Raw genomic sequence first — 16,813 nt, 5'->3', positions numbered from 1 at the left:
CTTAGCCTTCCCTCAAGAACTTTCAAGCTATTTACCCTTACCTTAACACCACCAAGTGATCTAAATAGTGTCAGAAAAATGAAACATAGCTCTATTCTTAAAAGTCTAGTTTTTTTTTTTCTTTTTAAGATTTTATTTATTTATTTGACAGAGAGAGAGATCACAAGTAGGCAGAGAGGCAGGCAGAGGAGAGAGAGAAGCAGGCTCTCTGCAGTCTGCTGAGCAGGGAGTTGGATACGGAACTGGATCCCAGGACCCTGAGACCATGACCTGAGCTGAAGGCAAAGGTTTAACCCACTGAGCCACCCAGGCACCCCAAAAGTCTAGTTCTGAATTAAATCTCTAAGATAAACTCAACTCTAATGCAGTGTCAGGGGAGGTTGGAAAGTGAGGTTAACAGCCCTGCAGGTAATATGCAATTTTGGTTCTAAATATCATCTAAAAGACTTACAGTAAGGTGAACTCAAATTTATTAAGGGTGTACAACACCACCATTGGACAGTCAGGGATAGACTTTGCTAAAGTAAACCATCCTCCCAACATGCCAATAAGAAATATGCTCTAATTTTGTTAGGCAGACAAAATTTGGATGGTTATTTCAGAAACCAAGTATGTCATTTTGGACTTTCAGTTTTTAGTCTGTGTCATTTTAGTCTCCAAAGTATAATTCCAAGTAAGACTATAAAGTCTTAGCATTCTTACCACTCTAAAATATATAAAATAGAGAATCCCCAATACTTAGGATCCCTCTTTCCCTACACCGATACCCTATTACCCAATGAGTCTGCCCTGTGGTAAAGTAGGCAGCTGCCTACCATGTGCCAAGAGCAGCAGAAACATTTCATAAGATTTCACAGAAAGGAAGATAACTGTGGCGCCTCCATGGCTTAGTTGGTCAAGTGTTTGCCTTTGGCCCAGGTCATTGATCACAGGGTCCTGGGATCAAGCCCCAAGTCAGGCTCCCTGCTCAGTGAAGAGCCTGCTTCTCCCTCTCCCCCACAACCCCCGCTCATTTGGACTCTATCTCAAATAAATGAATAAAATCTTAAAAAAAAAAAAAAAAAGGGAAGATAATGCTCCTGCCCTTACAACTGAAATCAGGAATTTAAAGATATATATGTGAAATTAAAAAACCAACAGAAATTCAAAATAATGAGAAAAGCAAGTTCATTTATCCCTGACTTTCCTCCAAGATTAGACCTCCTTAAATGCAGGGATTGTGCTTTTAAATCATCAGCAACTTGAAAACAGAAGGCTCAGGGCGCCTGGGTGGCTGAGGCTGAGTAAGTGCCCAACTCTTGATTTTAGCTCGGGTCATGATCTCAGGGTCATGAGATCAATCCCACAATGGCTTCATGCCCAGCGAAGAGACTGCCTGAGATTCTTTCTTCTCTCCCTCTGTCCCTCCCCACTCTTTCACACATGCATGCTCTCTCCCACTCTCTCAAATAAATAAATAAAGTAGAAAGCTCAAAATTACAAAAATTAAGAGTACAAATTAATAAGAGCTGGGTAGCTTGAATCATGGAAAGTTTCCTAAACGTTAATTTTGTGCTGGATTTTTCAAGGGAGGTCAAAATGTACTGGCAAAGAGAGTTGACGATAACTTGAAGGAGAGAGCAAAGGCACAAGGGATAGGTAATTTACTCAGTCTAGTTCAACCTGGCTGACTCAGTCCAAAGAAATGAGTTTAATGAAGTATCAGTGAGTGGGGCTGTCCTAAGATCCTGCTGAAACATGTGGGATTTATCCAACTGACAGCCACTACCACAGGGGAATGAAATGATGATGACAATAATAACTGGAATCTCTGAGCAGTGAGAGGCCAGTTTCTCAGCTAGTAGCACTGACCAAAAGTAGCAACAGAGGCCAAAATCCTTGTTCTGGTTCAGAATGTAAAAGCATTTCAGGGACCCCCGGGTTGGCTCATTCAGCTGAGCATCAGGTTTTGGCTCAGGTCATGTCAGTGTCATGGATCAAGCCCTTAGTCAGACTCCCTGCCCAGTGCAGAGTCTGCTCTCAAGCAGACTTCTCTCCCTCTTTCTCACTTGCTGTTCCTCCCTCTGCTCATGCTCTCGGTTCTATAAAATAAATAAATAAAATCTTTTTTTAAAAAGGTATTTCGGGATGCCTGGGTGGCTCAGTTGGTTAAGCCGCTGCCTTTGGCTCAGGTCATGGTCCCAGGGTCCTGGGATGGAGTCCTGCATCAGGTTCCTTGCTCAGTGGGGAGCCTGTTTCTCTCTCTGCCTCTGCCTACTTGTGTGCTCTTGCTTGCACTCTCTCTCTCTCTCTCTCTGACAAATAAATAAATAAATAAAATCTTAAAAAAAAAGGCATTTCATCACTGGTGCAAGAATTAGACTCAAGGGGCGCCTGGGTGGCTCAGTGGGTTAAGCCACTGCCTTCGGCTCAGGTCATGATCTCAGGGTCCTGGGATCGAGTCCCGCATCGGGCTCTCTGCTCAGCAGGGAGCCTGCTTCCCTCTCTCTCTCTCTCTCTGCCTGCCTCTCTGCCTACTTGTGATCTCTGTCAAATAAATAAACAAAATCTTAAAAAAAAAAAAAAAAAGAATTAGACTCAAATATATACCATTACTTTTTTTTTTTTTAAAGGTGCAAGCAAACTCAGGGATGGCCAACAGGGTTGGGGGACAAACATGGTTTTTCCTTCCCAGTGCCCAAATGATTGACAGCTACCCCCTTTCTACCTACAGTGATGTGAAAAGGGAAAATATATATTTTTCAAATGCGAAATTCTTTTTTTCTTTAAGATTTATCTATTTGAGGGAGACAGAGAACTTGTATGTGAGCAGTGGGAGGGGCAGAGGGATAGAGAGAATCCCCTCCTCTCAGTGTGGAGTCTGACCTGGGGCTCAATCCTACACCCAAGATCACAACCTGAGCCAAAAATTAGTCAGGGACTCAACCAACTGAGCCACCCAGGTGCCCTAGGGAAAACATTTTTAAAAGTAAGGAATACATAAGTAGTGGTGTGCTCATCTATCAAAGAGAAAAAAAAGCAGCAATGTCACGAAAAATATTTTCATGAAAGATAGGATGCAAGGGGAAAAAACCCAGGATGAACACAAAAGAGAAACTTAGTTCTGATATACCAGAAAACAGAAAAGGGAAGAAATATCACTCAAAATCATTGCCTCGCTTTTAGATTCTGCCATCCTTCTTCCAAGCCTACAGTCTATAAGAAGGTAAGAGAACATGAAATGAGAAGAAATATTCCCAAACAAAATAAACAAATGCCCCATATTCCAATACCAAAGATTTTTAGTGCCCCCAAGTATATGGATTATATTTATAATGAAACCGAATCTTGATTTAATGCTTGCCTTTCATAGGGATTCCCTCATCTCTCCTAAAAATGCAACAATTATCATAAAAACATAAACACTATCACAAAACCCAGCATAACACAATCTCTGAGCAGGGTCTAAGGAAAGTCTAAAGGAAGAACAGGGGATAGCGATCTTTCTCACTGCTGCCAGAACAAAATAACAATAACCAAAAGTCTGAATGCTCTTACAGGATATCACAGATTGTGGCCTGTTCCTTGCCTTGCAGCCTTCCCAGAATGGACCAGTGGGATTTATCATGAACCAAATCTGTCAGGCAAGCTGAAGACAGACACGTGAGTTCTAATGAGCAGTGGTGAAAAACATACTGCTCCATTCAGCTCCAAACAATAATAAATAATTCAGGAAAAGAACTGCTGCATACAGAGCATAGCAGCAGGATTTAAAAATAGACCATAGGCTACAGAACCTAGGTAGGGGAATCAGGAGTCAGAGAAAATGGATTTATGTCAACAAATTCCCAAGCCCTTGCAGTACAGGATGCTACTGAAACTGTCACCCAAAATGGATGCCAGTATTTTAGTGTGCTTTTTCAAAAAAACAAGTATTTTCCAAGAACTTGGCAAATTTGGTAATGAGAACTAATAAGCAATAGCATTATTTGGCAATAGTAGGTATCACAGAAAAAGCAGATCAAAATGACACACGGAAGACATGTTCTTAAAAAAAAATTATAAGGAGGTTAGGGGTGCCCGGGTGGCTCAGTCAGTTAAATGTATGACTCTTGGTATTGGCTCAGGTCCGTGATCTCAGGGTCATGAGACTAAGTACAAGTCAGGCTCTGTGCTCAGCATGGAGTCTGCTGGAGATTCTCCTCCTTTCCCTCTGCCCCTCCCCCTGCACACGCACATGTATGCTTTGTCTCTCTCTCTCTCTCTCAAATAAAAAATAAACACATAAAATCTTTTTTAAAAATTAGAAGGAGATTAAAATTCTATCTTCTGTACCACCAAGGTCTAGGTCTAAAATCAATTTGGACTTTGACTTACTAATCATGCCTCTAGTAACAAGAGTACATAGCACTAAAGATTTTTCTATTCATTTTTACACCTTCAACAGATCCAATCATGCAATACATGCAAACACAAGATTCTCACACCTGTAATAAAAAGGGTAACTTGAAAACTAAACAGAATCCATGATCATGTCCTCACCAGAATTATTTATTTTTTTAAAGATTTTATTAATTTGTTTGAGAGAGAATGAGGAAGAGAGCATGAGCAGGGGCAGAGGGAGAGGGAGAAGCAGACTCCCCGCTGAGAAAGGAGCCTGATGTAGAGCTCAATCCCATCACCCTGGGATCATGACCCAAGTTGAAAATAGAGGCCCAACTGACTGAGCCACGCAGGCACCTCTGTTCTCACCAGATTTTAATTAAATTCTGAGTCTGACAGAATTGACTGAGTTTATAATTAGATGAAGGCAGTCCAAGATCCTAGGTTCATGTAGATGGTGAAGGTTTCAATGTACTCAAGAATGCTTCAAGTAGGGGATCTGACCAAGAGTGTGGCTGGACTGTCAATCTTAAGACTGGTGTCTTGAGGACCCTAAGAATGACCAGAACCCAGATGTACTCTAAATACTCAACAATGTATGTAATGAAAAAATAACATTCTGTATCCAAACTGCATTTCCCCACAGCTAGTCTCTTCATATGTTTGAGATCAATTTCAGAAAACTGAAAATTTTAAGATCATACAATGATGCCTATACTACCTATAATGTGTGATATAAAATACCAAATAAACCATAATCTCGTTCTTTTATATACTGCTCTATCCGAACTAGGTGAAACAGGACTGAAGAAATTCTTTTTCAGTATAAACTACAGACCATTTCAGTATAAACTACAGACCATTACGTAAATTCTTTTTCAGTATAAATTACAGACCAAAATGCTTATGCCTCACCTTTTTTTAGAAGAAAAATTGGCTATGTCTCCTCCTAACTGTGCCATTCAACTTAAACTACACAAAGACCAGAATGCATATGTAATAAGATGAAGGGTTTTTTCAATTCTTAAATTCTCTAGTTTCTAAGTGTAAACACTAAATAATATTTTCAAAAGGCAAACAGGCTGGCTCATTTATTAACATATAATATATTATTTGCCCCAGGGGTACAGGTCTGTGAATCGTCAGGCTTACACACTTCACAGCACTCACCATAGCACATACCCTCCAGACTGGCTCATATAAAAGATGGTCCATCCTAAAACACTTCTCCAGGAGCACCTGGGTGGCTCAGTGGGTTAAGCCTCTGCCTTCGGCTCAGGTCATGATCTCAGGGTGCTGGGATCGAGCCCTGCATCGGGCTCTCTGCTCAGTGGGGAGTCTGCTTCCCCCCCTCTCTCTCTGCCTGCCTCTCTGCCTACTTGTGATCTCTTTCTCTCTGTCAAATAAATAAACCAATAAAATCTTAAAAGATAGATAAATAAATAAATACATACATAAAACCACTTCTCCAGGCATGACATAATATGGTCAAATCTGCTATTTTCCATCCCTGCTCCACTCACCAGACAGTAAGCCAACACTTCCTTTCTCTGTAAATCGAGGCTTTCTTACTGTTGACAACAGACAGTATGGTCAGATAGACCTGGATTTGAGTTCTGGTGCTAGTACCACCTTTGGTTGTAGTGAAGGAACACTACTCTGGGTCTTACACTTTAGACAGATCCACTCTAACCCTCTTCTGACCTGCCTATCCCTTTAGGGCTAGATGTTCATGGGACCAAGTGGACATACTACCTCAAGCCCCTGACTTTAACACCCCCAACTATGGTCTGGATCCCAGAATTCCCTGCCCAAGCAGTTTAAAGCCCACTTTCAAGTACTTCAATGGATCTCCTTAAACTCTGTCCTGCCATAGACAACACCCACTGTTGTACACATTCCATGGTCTGAATCGTGGCCAGGGGACAAATGATGAGGGTGAGGATAGAGACTAGACTTAGAGGGTACCCCTACACTATCCCATCCTGTCTCAGAACTTTGAGGAGTCCAAGAACTCTGGCCTTCTAGGTCACTAGGAAAACATATGTCTAAGTAGTAAGGGACATTTTTTTCTAACACTTTTTAAAATCTTGACTTACAATTTAAATACATAGATATACAGAAACTGTGCTTCCATTCATGCTCTTGCCCTGAAATTTTTAGGAGCAGGCCTATCTAGTCCTATCAAATACCAGCTATGTGATCTGATTAGTTTGCTTTTGTTTTGTTTTATTTTAACGTGATCTGATTTGTAAACTTCACTTTACTGACCCATAAAATAATCTCCTTCATAGAATTTTAATATGATGAAATAATTTTCAAAATAATTTTGCAGGGTACCTGATGAACAGCAAATCTGAGAGAAACTGAAGCTATTATTATATATGCTCTGCCATCACTCTTCTCCCTAGTATGGGCAAAAAAGGGACCAAACGGGCAAAAAAGTAGGGCTAATTTCAGAAAAAGTACAATGAAACAGCCATTTGTGATTTGTGGGTCTCATTTTTGGGATTTCTGTCATTGATTCCATGGAAGTCTGATAGTATTAGTTGTCTAGAAATGCCTCAAAGTGTATAACTACTGAAGCTAATTAGCATTCTCAAAATTAAACATCCATTGCAATGCTCAAGGGACTAGGGACACAGAAAAGAGATAAGGGCAAACAAATCCACCAAAAAGATAAAGTTCAAATGTGTCTAATAAATAAAGAAAACAGGATTCTGGAGTTAACTAATGTAACTTGCTGGGAGAAGAAAAATTATCAACTTCATAAGTGTCAAATAAAATACAAAACTTTTTGTTGCTTTTATTCACTGGGAAGGTGGGAATTAACTGGGCTGGAAGCTCAGTACTGTGATGATTTTGTAATAAAGATTGCACAAAAGATCCTTTCATTTGAACCAAACAGATATTGTTTTGAAAAAAAAAAAAAAAAAAACACTTAAAAAAAAACAACCTACACTAAGTTATCTTATTCTGTAAGATCACCACACCAGAGTTGTGCCGTATAACTTTACCTCTAATCCTCACTTACCTTTCCCCTAACAAAGAATACAACTATGGGATCTTGGACAAAGAAAATTCAGTATTTTATACAGTTAGTTTTTAGAGACTGAATTCCCAGCTCTGCCACTTACAAGCTGTGTGATCTTGGGCAAGTTACTTAATCTCTTGGTGCCTCAGTTTCCCTTATTTGTAAAACAAAGGTAACAGTAACTACCTAACGGAGTTAAAAAGATTAAATGAGTTAATATACAGGTAAAATGCTTAGACACATAGAAAGCATTTAAATAAATGTTAGCTATTATTTATGTTGTTATTTAGTTTTTTCTAAACTAAATATAAGAGTGGGGTCACTATTTTAAAACTTGGAGGAACTAGGGTGCCTGGGTGGCTCAATCAGTTAAGTGTCCAACTCTTGATTTAGGCTCAGGTCATGATCTCAGGGTTTTGAGATCGAGCCCCATGTCAGGCTCTGCCCGGAGCCTATGTGGGATTCTCTCTCTCCTCCCTCTGCCCAACCCCTCTTTAAAAAAACTTGGAAGAATTAATATAGAAATAATATTATCTGTTTTATATAGTTCCTCTGAAACTGCGGGACCTGCTTGCATAGAAGGAATAGACTAAGCAGGCCCAGAGTGACGTTAGGTTTTAAGGTCCTCAATATGTATTTTGTCCTTAGGACAAATATGGTAGGATGCAATCTAAGATTCTTGTGCCAGGGGAATGAAGTTCCCTTTCTGCACCTACCAGGAAAAGCAATGGTACAGGAAACAAATAGGTAAATTACAATGTATTATGTTAAGTGCTAGCTAGAGCTGCTAACAAGGTTAAGTGGGAATAAAGGGAGCGGGAATGTAGATCACACCAGAAGAAACTTAATCTTTGCGGACAAATAGTAGGTAGCCAAAGAGAAAAGTGGAAAAACAGACCTAGACTCCATATTCACCAAGTGGATGATATGAAGAAAGTTACTTAATCTCTCTAAACCTCAGTTTCCTTATCTATAAAATGGAACAATCACAACACTTTTCTTAGAAGGCTATGAAGATTAAATGAGATAATATAATAAAGTACTTAGAACACAGTGCCAGGAACACAGTGTGAACCCAACAAACAATAGTATCATTAACACAGACATATGGATCACCTTGATGCTTTCTCAGAACAGCAAGTATTACATAAAGAAAAGCAAGAATGTAAGGCACTCACAGAAAAGTGAGTGAGAAAAAGCTAGAGATGAGTGGAAACAGGATCATAAAACATCTTGCATACTAATTAACTATGAGAAACTTGTAAAGGATTTTCAAAAATGAGTTACATCATCATATTTCTATTTTAGAAACATTACTTTTGCTACAAAGTGGATGGCTTAGAACACAGATAAAATAGAGGCAGACACACCAGCTAGGAAAAAGATGAGATAAGAATTCTAACACAGAATAAAGGGACTGGGACCCTAGAGGCATTAGGAGGTAGAATCATTAAGACTTAGTGACATATGAGATGTGTATGATGATTGAGAGAGGAAGATATCCAAGTGACTGGATAGAAAAGCAGCTTCTCAAAGTGGGGCCTGATATGCCTGGGAATCTATAAGACTTTTTTCTGCAAGGTCAAAACCACTTTTATAATAATACTTAACATATATATTCACATATATTATATATGAATTAACATTAGATACATATTATATATATGAAATGAAATATAATATATAATAATAGGCCCTTGTTTGCCCTTTTCACTCTCATGCTCTCACAGGTATATGATAGTATTTTCCAAAAACTATGTAACATGTTATATCACAACCAACTGAATGAAAAGGCAGATATAAGAATTTGTCTCTGTTCTATTAACCCCAATATTAAATTAGGTTTGTATAAATGAAAAACATGACACATTTCCCACTAAATTCTATCGTTAACTATTTTAAAGAATTCATTTCATTAAAAACTTGCTTTTATGTTAACATGTAATAGATTATCATTTTAAAATTAATAAATGTTTTTTAAATTTCTCAGTTTTAATTTCTAATACACTAATATTGATAGATATAATCCACATAAACAAAAGCTCTTTTGGAGGCCTCAATAATTTTTAAGAGTGTGAAGAAATTCTGGTACCAGAAAGTTTGAGAACTGGGGTAGATATTTCTACCACTGAAATCAGAATACTGAAGGAGAAACTTGTATGCAAGTCTGGACAGAAAGAAGATAAAAGTTCAGTTTAAAACATGGTAAATGTGGGATTGAGGGGAAGACAGTGGCAGAGTAGGAGAATCCTAGGCTACCTTGACCCGTGAATACAACTAGAGAACTATCATTTCATCCTAAATAACCCAGAAATCGATCTGAAGACTGGCAGAATAAACCCCACAACTAAAGGTAAAGAAGAGGACACATTGAAGAAGGTCGGAAGTAAGGATATGTGGCTTCAGAGAGAAACAGATTGTAGTTGCTGCAGTGGGGAGGGAGGTGCCATTGGCAAGAGATAAACTAACACAGAACAGAAAACAAATTCCCCTAGCAAATGGCATGGAAAGTGAAAGGGGCAAAATTTCATGCCTTTTGGCAACCAGTGGGGCTTAAAGCCTGGAGTTTTAAAGGCCAGTGTGCTTGCCTCTAATAGAGCTCAGAGGACACTGGGGCTACTCCTGGAGAAAAGGCAGGGCAAACATGTTGTATGGACATAATACATAGAAACAGTGATCTGAAGAGGGCAGGGGACACACAGTGGGTAGGTTACTTGCTCATCTCAGAGCATGTCCCAGAGAGGTAGCATTTACGGAGAACGAAAGAACTGGCCAATGACACTTCCCTCCCCAACCCCTCAGCACAGGCACAGGGACACCTGCAGGAACTAGCCCAGCATGGACACCTGCTCCCTAACTTGCTTATGCCAGGTCCCACTCCCTAAGCTCTGGCGGAACCACCTTTCCCAGTCACACTTGGCTCAGTCCCAGCTTGACAAGCCCTCTCCCCCAGAAGACCAACCCAAACTCCTGCCAACACTTCATCTCCTGACCATCTCCTGAGATTTATGAGGCCTTAGTTCCAGTGGTGGTGGCAACAAGACTCATTTTACAAGCAGACCAGAACACACCTAGTTAAAACAAGCCACATTCAGGCCAGGAACCAACCACTCCCCACAAAAGGCAAAGAGAGCCTCTGCAGACAACTGGCCTGAAGGGTAAGATAAAGCAGCCAGGACACGACAGCAAAGTGCACAAAGCACACATTCGAGACACTGTAGCCTGGTGCTTCAGGGGACACTACACTGCTGGGCACTATAAGACCTCTTCTTACAAAACCATTGTTCTCAGGTGCCTAGGTGGCTCAGAGGGTTAAAGCCTCTACCTTCAGCTCAGGTCATGATCCCAGGGTCCTGGGATCAAGCCCTGCATTGGGCTTCCTGCTCTCCCTCTCCCACTCCCCCTGCTTATATTCTCTCTCTCTCTCTCTCTCTCTCTCTCTCTCTCTCTGTTAAATAAATAAATAAATAAAATCTTAATTAAAAAAAAAAAGGCGGTAAGACAAAAATAGATAGTTACACATAAAGGAAACCCCATTAGCAGACAAACAAAAACAAAAGAGGGTGCCTGGGTGGCTCAGTCATTAAGCTTCTGGCTTCAGCTCAGGTCAATATCCCAGGGTCCTGGGATCAAACCCAGCTCTGGGCTCCCTGCTCAGTGGGAAGCCTACTTCTCCCTCTCCCCACCGCTTCTGTTTCCTCTCTCACTATGTCTCCCTCTGTCAAATAAATAAATAAATAAAATCCTTAAAAAAGAAAAAAGAAGTTCATCGCCACCAAACCACCCCTATAAGAAATATTAAAGGGGACTCTTTTAATTTAAAGGAAAGATCAAAAGTAACAGTATGAAGTTAGGAAACACAAAAACAGTAAAAATTAATATTTCTCTAAAAAATCAGTCAAGGAACTGACAAAATAAAAGGATATAAAATATGACACCATATACTTACAATATGGGAAGGAGTAAGGAATATATTCAAACTTAACCTTCAATTTAATATAGACTGGTATATGCAGAAGATGTTATACATAAACACAATGGTAATCACAAATCAAAAACCACCCATAAATATGCAAAGAATAGAGAAAGAAATCCAAGTATATCACTAAAGAAAACCAGCAAACCATGAAAGAAGACAGAATCAGGAAATCTTCAGAAACAACCACAGAACAAGTAATAACAATAAATACATATCTATAATTACTTTAAATGTAAAAGGATTAAACACTCTAGTCAAAAGATACAGAGTGACAAAATGGATTTAAAAAAAAAAAAGAGCCATCTATATACTGCCTATAAGAGACTCATTTTACACCTAAAGACACCTGCAGATTGAAACTGAGGAGATGGAGAAACATTTATCATGCAAATGGCTGTCAAAAGAAAACCAGAGTAGCAATATTTGTATCAAAATAGACTTTAAAACAAAGAATGTAACAAAAGACAAATGACACTACAGGGGCACCTGGATAGCTCAGTCGTTTGAGTGTCCGACTCTTGATTTCAGCTTAGGTCATGATCTCAGGATCTTAAGATCGAGCCCAGCATCAGGCTCCACTCAGCAGAGTCTGCTTTTGATTCTCTCTCTCCCTCTCCCTCTGCCCCACCCTGCTCACGCTCTCTCTAATAAATAAATAAATAAAATCTTTTTTTAAAAGGACACTATACATGGGGCACCTGGGTGGCTCAGTGTTCGGCTGAAGCCTCTGCCTTCGGCTCAGGTCATGATCCCAGCGTCCTGGGATCGAGCCCCGCATCGGGCTCTCTGCTCAGCGGGGAGCCTGCTTCCTCCTCTCTCTGCCTGTCTCTCTACCTACTTGTGATCTCTGTCAAATGAATAAATAAAAAAATCTTTAAAAAAAAAAAAAGGACACTATACAATAATAAAGGGAACAATCCAATAAGAACATGTAACAACTGTTCAACAACAATATTTATGCACCAACATGGAAGTAAGTACCCAAATACATTAAAATAGTTAATAACAAACATAAAGGAACTAATTGATAATAATATAGTAATAGTAATACCCCATGTACATCAATGGACAGATCATCTAAACAGAAAATCAAGAAGGAAACAATGGTTTTGAATGACACACTGGACCACATGGATTTAACAGGTATATTCAGACCATTCCATCCAAGGGGCACCTGGCTGGCTCAGTCTGTAAAGCATAGGACTGTTGATCTTGGGGTTGTGAGTCTGAGCCCTACACTGGCTGTAGAGATTACTTAAGGAAATTCTTAAAAAGTTAAAAAAAAAAAAAAAAAAGAACATTCCATCCAAAAACAGCAGAATATACATTCTTTTCAAGTGCACATGGAATATTCTCCAGAATAGATCACATATTAGGTCACAAAAAAAGCTTCAAAAAATTAAAAAAGATCAAAGTTGTGCCATGCATCTTTTCTGACCACACTGTGAAACCAGGAGTCAAGCACAGAAAAAATATGGAAATACCACAAATATATGGAGATCAAATTACTACTAAACAATGAATGAGGGGCACCTGGGTGGCTCAGTCGCTAAGCATCTGCCTTCGGCCCAGGTCATGATCCCAGGGACCTGGGATCGAGCCCTGTGCCAGCCTCCCTGCTCTGTGGGAAGCTTGCTTCTCCCTCTCCCACTCCCCCTGCTTGTATTCCCTCTCTCACTCTCTGTCAAATAAATAAATAAAGTCTTTAAAAAACAAATAAATAAAAAATAAACAGTGAATGGGCCAACCAAGAAATAAAAGAAGAAATTTTTAAAAGGTACGTGGAAACAAATGAAAACAAAAACACAATGATTCAAAAACCTTGGAACACAGCAAAAGCAGTTCTAAAAGGGAAGTTTATAGCAATACAGGCCCACTTCAAGAAGTAAAATCTCAAACAACTTAACTTAGACCTAAAGGACCTAGAACAACAAACAAACCCTAAAACCAGCAGAAGGAAGGAAGTTATAAATATATCAGAGCAGAGGGGCGCCTGGGTGGCTCAGTGGGTTAAGCCGCTGCCTTCGGCTCAGGTCATGATCTCAGGGTCCTGGGATCGAGCCCCGCATTGGGCTCTCTGCTCAGCGGGGAGCCTGCTTCCTCCTCTCTCTCTACCTGCCTCTCTGCCTGCTTGTGATCTCTCGCTGTCAAATAAATAAATAAAATCTTTAAAAAATATATATATATCAGAGCAGAAATAAATCATATAGAAACTAAATAAATAAAAACAGATCAATGAAACCAGGAGCTGGTTCTTTGAAAAAAATCAATAAAACTGATAAACCACTAGCCAGACTTATCAAGAAAAAGAGAAAGGAACCAAATAAATACAACACAAATGAGAGGAGAAATAACAACAAACACACCACAGAAATATAGACCATTGTAAGAGAAAATCATGAAAAACTATATGCCAACAAATTGGAAAACCTAGAAGAAATAGATAAATTCCTAGAAACATATAACCTACCAAAACTGAAACAGGAAGAAATAGAAAATTTGAACAGACCAACTACCAGCAAAGGAACTCAATCACTATCAACAAACTCTCAACAAACAAAAGTCCAGGACCAGATGGCTTCACAGCAAATTCTACCAAACATTTAAAGAAGGTTTAATATCTATTCTTGTCAAACTATTCCCAAAAAATAGAAGAGGAAGGAAAACTTCCAAATTCATTCTATGAGGCCAGCATGCCCTAATACCAAAACCAGATAAAGACAGCACAAAGAAAGAGAACTACAGGCCATTATCTCTGATGAACACAGATGCAAAAATCCTCAACAAAATACTAGCAAATCAAATTCAACAATACATTAAAAACATCATTCACCACAATCAAGTGGGATTTATTCCTGGGTTGCAAGGTTGGTTCAATTTTTACAAATCAATCAACACAATACATCATATCAGTAAGAGAAAGAACCATATGATCACTTCAATAGACATGGAAAAGCATTTGACAAAGTACAACAGCCATTCATGATAAAAACACTCAACCAACTAGGTTCAGAAGGAATGCACCCCAACATAACATAAACCATATATGAAAAACAGACAGCATCATCCTCAATGTGGAAAAACTGAGAGCCTTTTGCCTAGGATCAGGAACAAGACAAGGATATCTACTCTTCCCACTTTTATTCAACATAGTGCTGAAGTCCTAGCCACAGCAATCACGCAACAAAAATAAAGGCATCCAAATTGGTAAGGAAGAAGTAAAAACTTTTACTATTTGCAGGTGACATGATACTATATAGAGAAAATCCAAAAGACTCCACCAAAAAACTGCTAGAACTGATAAATGAATTCAGTTAAGGAACAGGATACAAAAATCAATGTGCAGAAATCTGTTGCATTTCTATATACAAATAATGAAGCAGCAGAAAGAGAAATTAAGAAAATAATTCCATTTACAACTGCACCAAAAATAACAAGATATCTAGGAATAAACCTAACGCAAAAGGTAGAAGACCTGTACTCTGAAATCTATAAAACACTGATGAAAGAAATTCAAGACAATACAAAGAAGCTCATGAACTGGAAAAACAAATATTGTTAAAATGTATTATGCTACCCAAAGCAATCTACACATTTAATCCAATCCCTATCAAAATACCAACAGCATTTGGGGCACCTGGCTGGTTCAACTGGTAGGGCATGCAACTCTTGACCTTGGGGTTGGGAGTTTGACCCCCATGTTGGGTGCAGAGATTATTCAAAAATAAAATCTTTGGGGCGCCTGGGTGGCTCAGTGGGTTAAAGCCTCTGCCTTCGGCTCAAGTTGTGATCCCAGGGTCCTGGGATCGTGCCCCGCATTGGGCTCTCTGCTTGCCAGGGAGCCTACTTCCTCATCTCTCTCTCCGCCTGCCTCTCTGCCTACTTGTGACCTCTGTCTGTCAAATAAACAAATAAAAATCTTTAAAAACAAATCAATAAAATCTTTAAAAAGTAATAGTAATAAAATGATAAAAAATAAAATAAAATAAAATAGGGGCACCTGGGTGGCTCAGTGGGTTAAGCCTCTGCCTTCGGATCAGGTCATGATCTTAGGGTCCTGGGATCGAGCCCCGCATCAGACTCTGCTCAGCAGGGAGCCTGCTTCTCTCTCTGCCTGCCTCTCTGCCCACTTGTGATCTCTTTCTGTCAAATAAATAAATAAAACCTAAAAAAAAAAAAGTTGGCTGACTAGGGGCACCTGGGTGACTCAGTAGTTAAGCATCTGCTCAGGTCATGATCCCAGGGTCCCGAGATTGAGCCCCAAATCAGGCTCCCTGAGAGCCTGTTGCTCCCTCTCCCACTCACCCTGCTTCTGTTCCCTCTCTCGCTGTGTCTCTCTCTGTCAAATAAATAAATAAAATCTTTTTAAAAAAAATTTTTAAAGATTTTATTTATTTATTTGAGAGAGAGAATGAGAGAGAGAGCATGGGGGTAGGGGTGGTCAGAGGAAGAAGCAGACTCCCTGCTGAGCAGGGAGCCTGTTATGGGACTCCATCCTGGGACTCCAGGATCATGACCTGAGCCGAAGGCAGTTGCTTAACCAACTGAGCCACCCAGATACCCCAAACCTTTTAAAAACATTGTTTTTAATTAAAAAATTTTTTAAAATAGCTGACTAATGTAACGAACTATATGCCCTTTGTTCATCAGCAGAAGTGATAGACTGGAAATAGAAATAAATCTTTCCTGATAAGAATGGCATAAGCAGGAGCCACTCTATCCCAAAGGTGGCTCTAGCAGATTCCCAGAGCTCAAAGTCACCCAATTACTGAAATATGTCCTAATTTCACAAAATAACTCCAAAGAAATATTTTCTTCAAGTGTTTGATAACTACATGGTCCTATACAACACTCCATCTCTCTGAATTTTTACATAGATAACTACAGTTTTGCAATATAGAGATAATCTTTAAGAAATCCTAGCATATGTTTATCAAATCATCATAAATGCTGATGTAAGCTCCAAAACTAATAAAAAAAATTAAAGAATAACCTAGCAAGATGCACTTAGGCTGGAAAGGCTGCTTTAACTGGTCAACTCTACCCTTTAAATACAGAAAAATGTGATTTTATAAATATAACCATTCTTTTGATAAAAGAACTATATGGATAAGAATAGAGAAAAGGCATATGAAAGCCAGAATCTAGCATTACATCCGAGAACCCTGAACAAGAAAGGATATATTATCACACACAAGCTGTCACTAAAATCTTTTCACACCATCATCTTGTGCTATGGTAGCTAACCTATTTCTAGCTCTAAGCCTGTATCTGATTGATTTGCAAACTTTTGGAAGTAGCTGGGCTTCAACTGATACCCAACAACATCAGAAGTATCTTTTTGTCTGAGTTATATTTAGCCTCTATTCCCCACTCCTTTTCTGTTTAAGAACCTGAGGAAGGGGACACCTGGGTCGTTCAGTTGGTTGAGTGTCTGC

The 16,813-nt window shown here is 39.3% G+C and overlaps 1 protein-coding gene across 6 annotated transcripts in view; it reads right to left on the bottom strand.

Moving 5' to 3' along the window:
• LOC111160157 (R3H domain containing 2) overlaps positions 1-16,813 on the bottom strand; it is a 159,989-nt gene that overhangs the window by 92,561 nt on the left and 50,615 nt on the right. The window lies entirely within an intron of this gene.

This window comes from Enhydra lutris, unplaced genomic scaffold, assembly GCF_002288905.1.
Source record: "Enhydra lutris kenyoni isolate GAN:26980312 unplaced genomic scaffold, ASM228890v2 scaffoldscaffold74, whole genome shotgun sequence".
In the NCBI taxonomy this organism is placed as follows: domain Eukaryota; kingdom Metazoa; phylum Chordata; class Mammalia; order Carnivora; family Mustelidae; genus Enhydra; species Enhydra lutris.
Note: the sequence above shows the minus strand (reverse complement) of the source record. Positions and strands in the feature narration are given on the sequence as shown.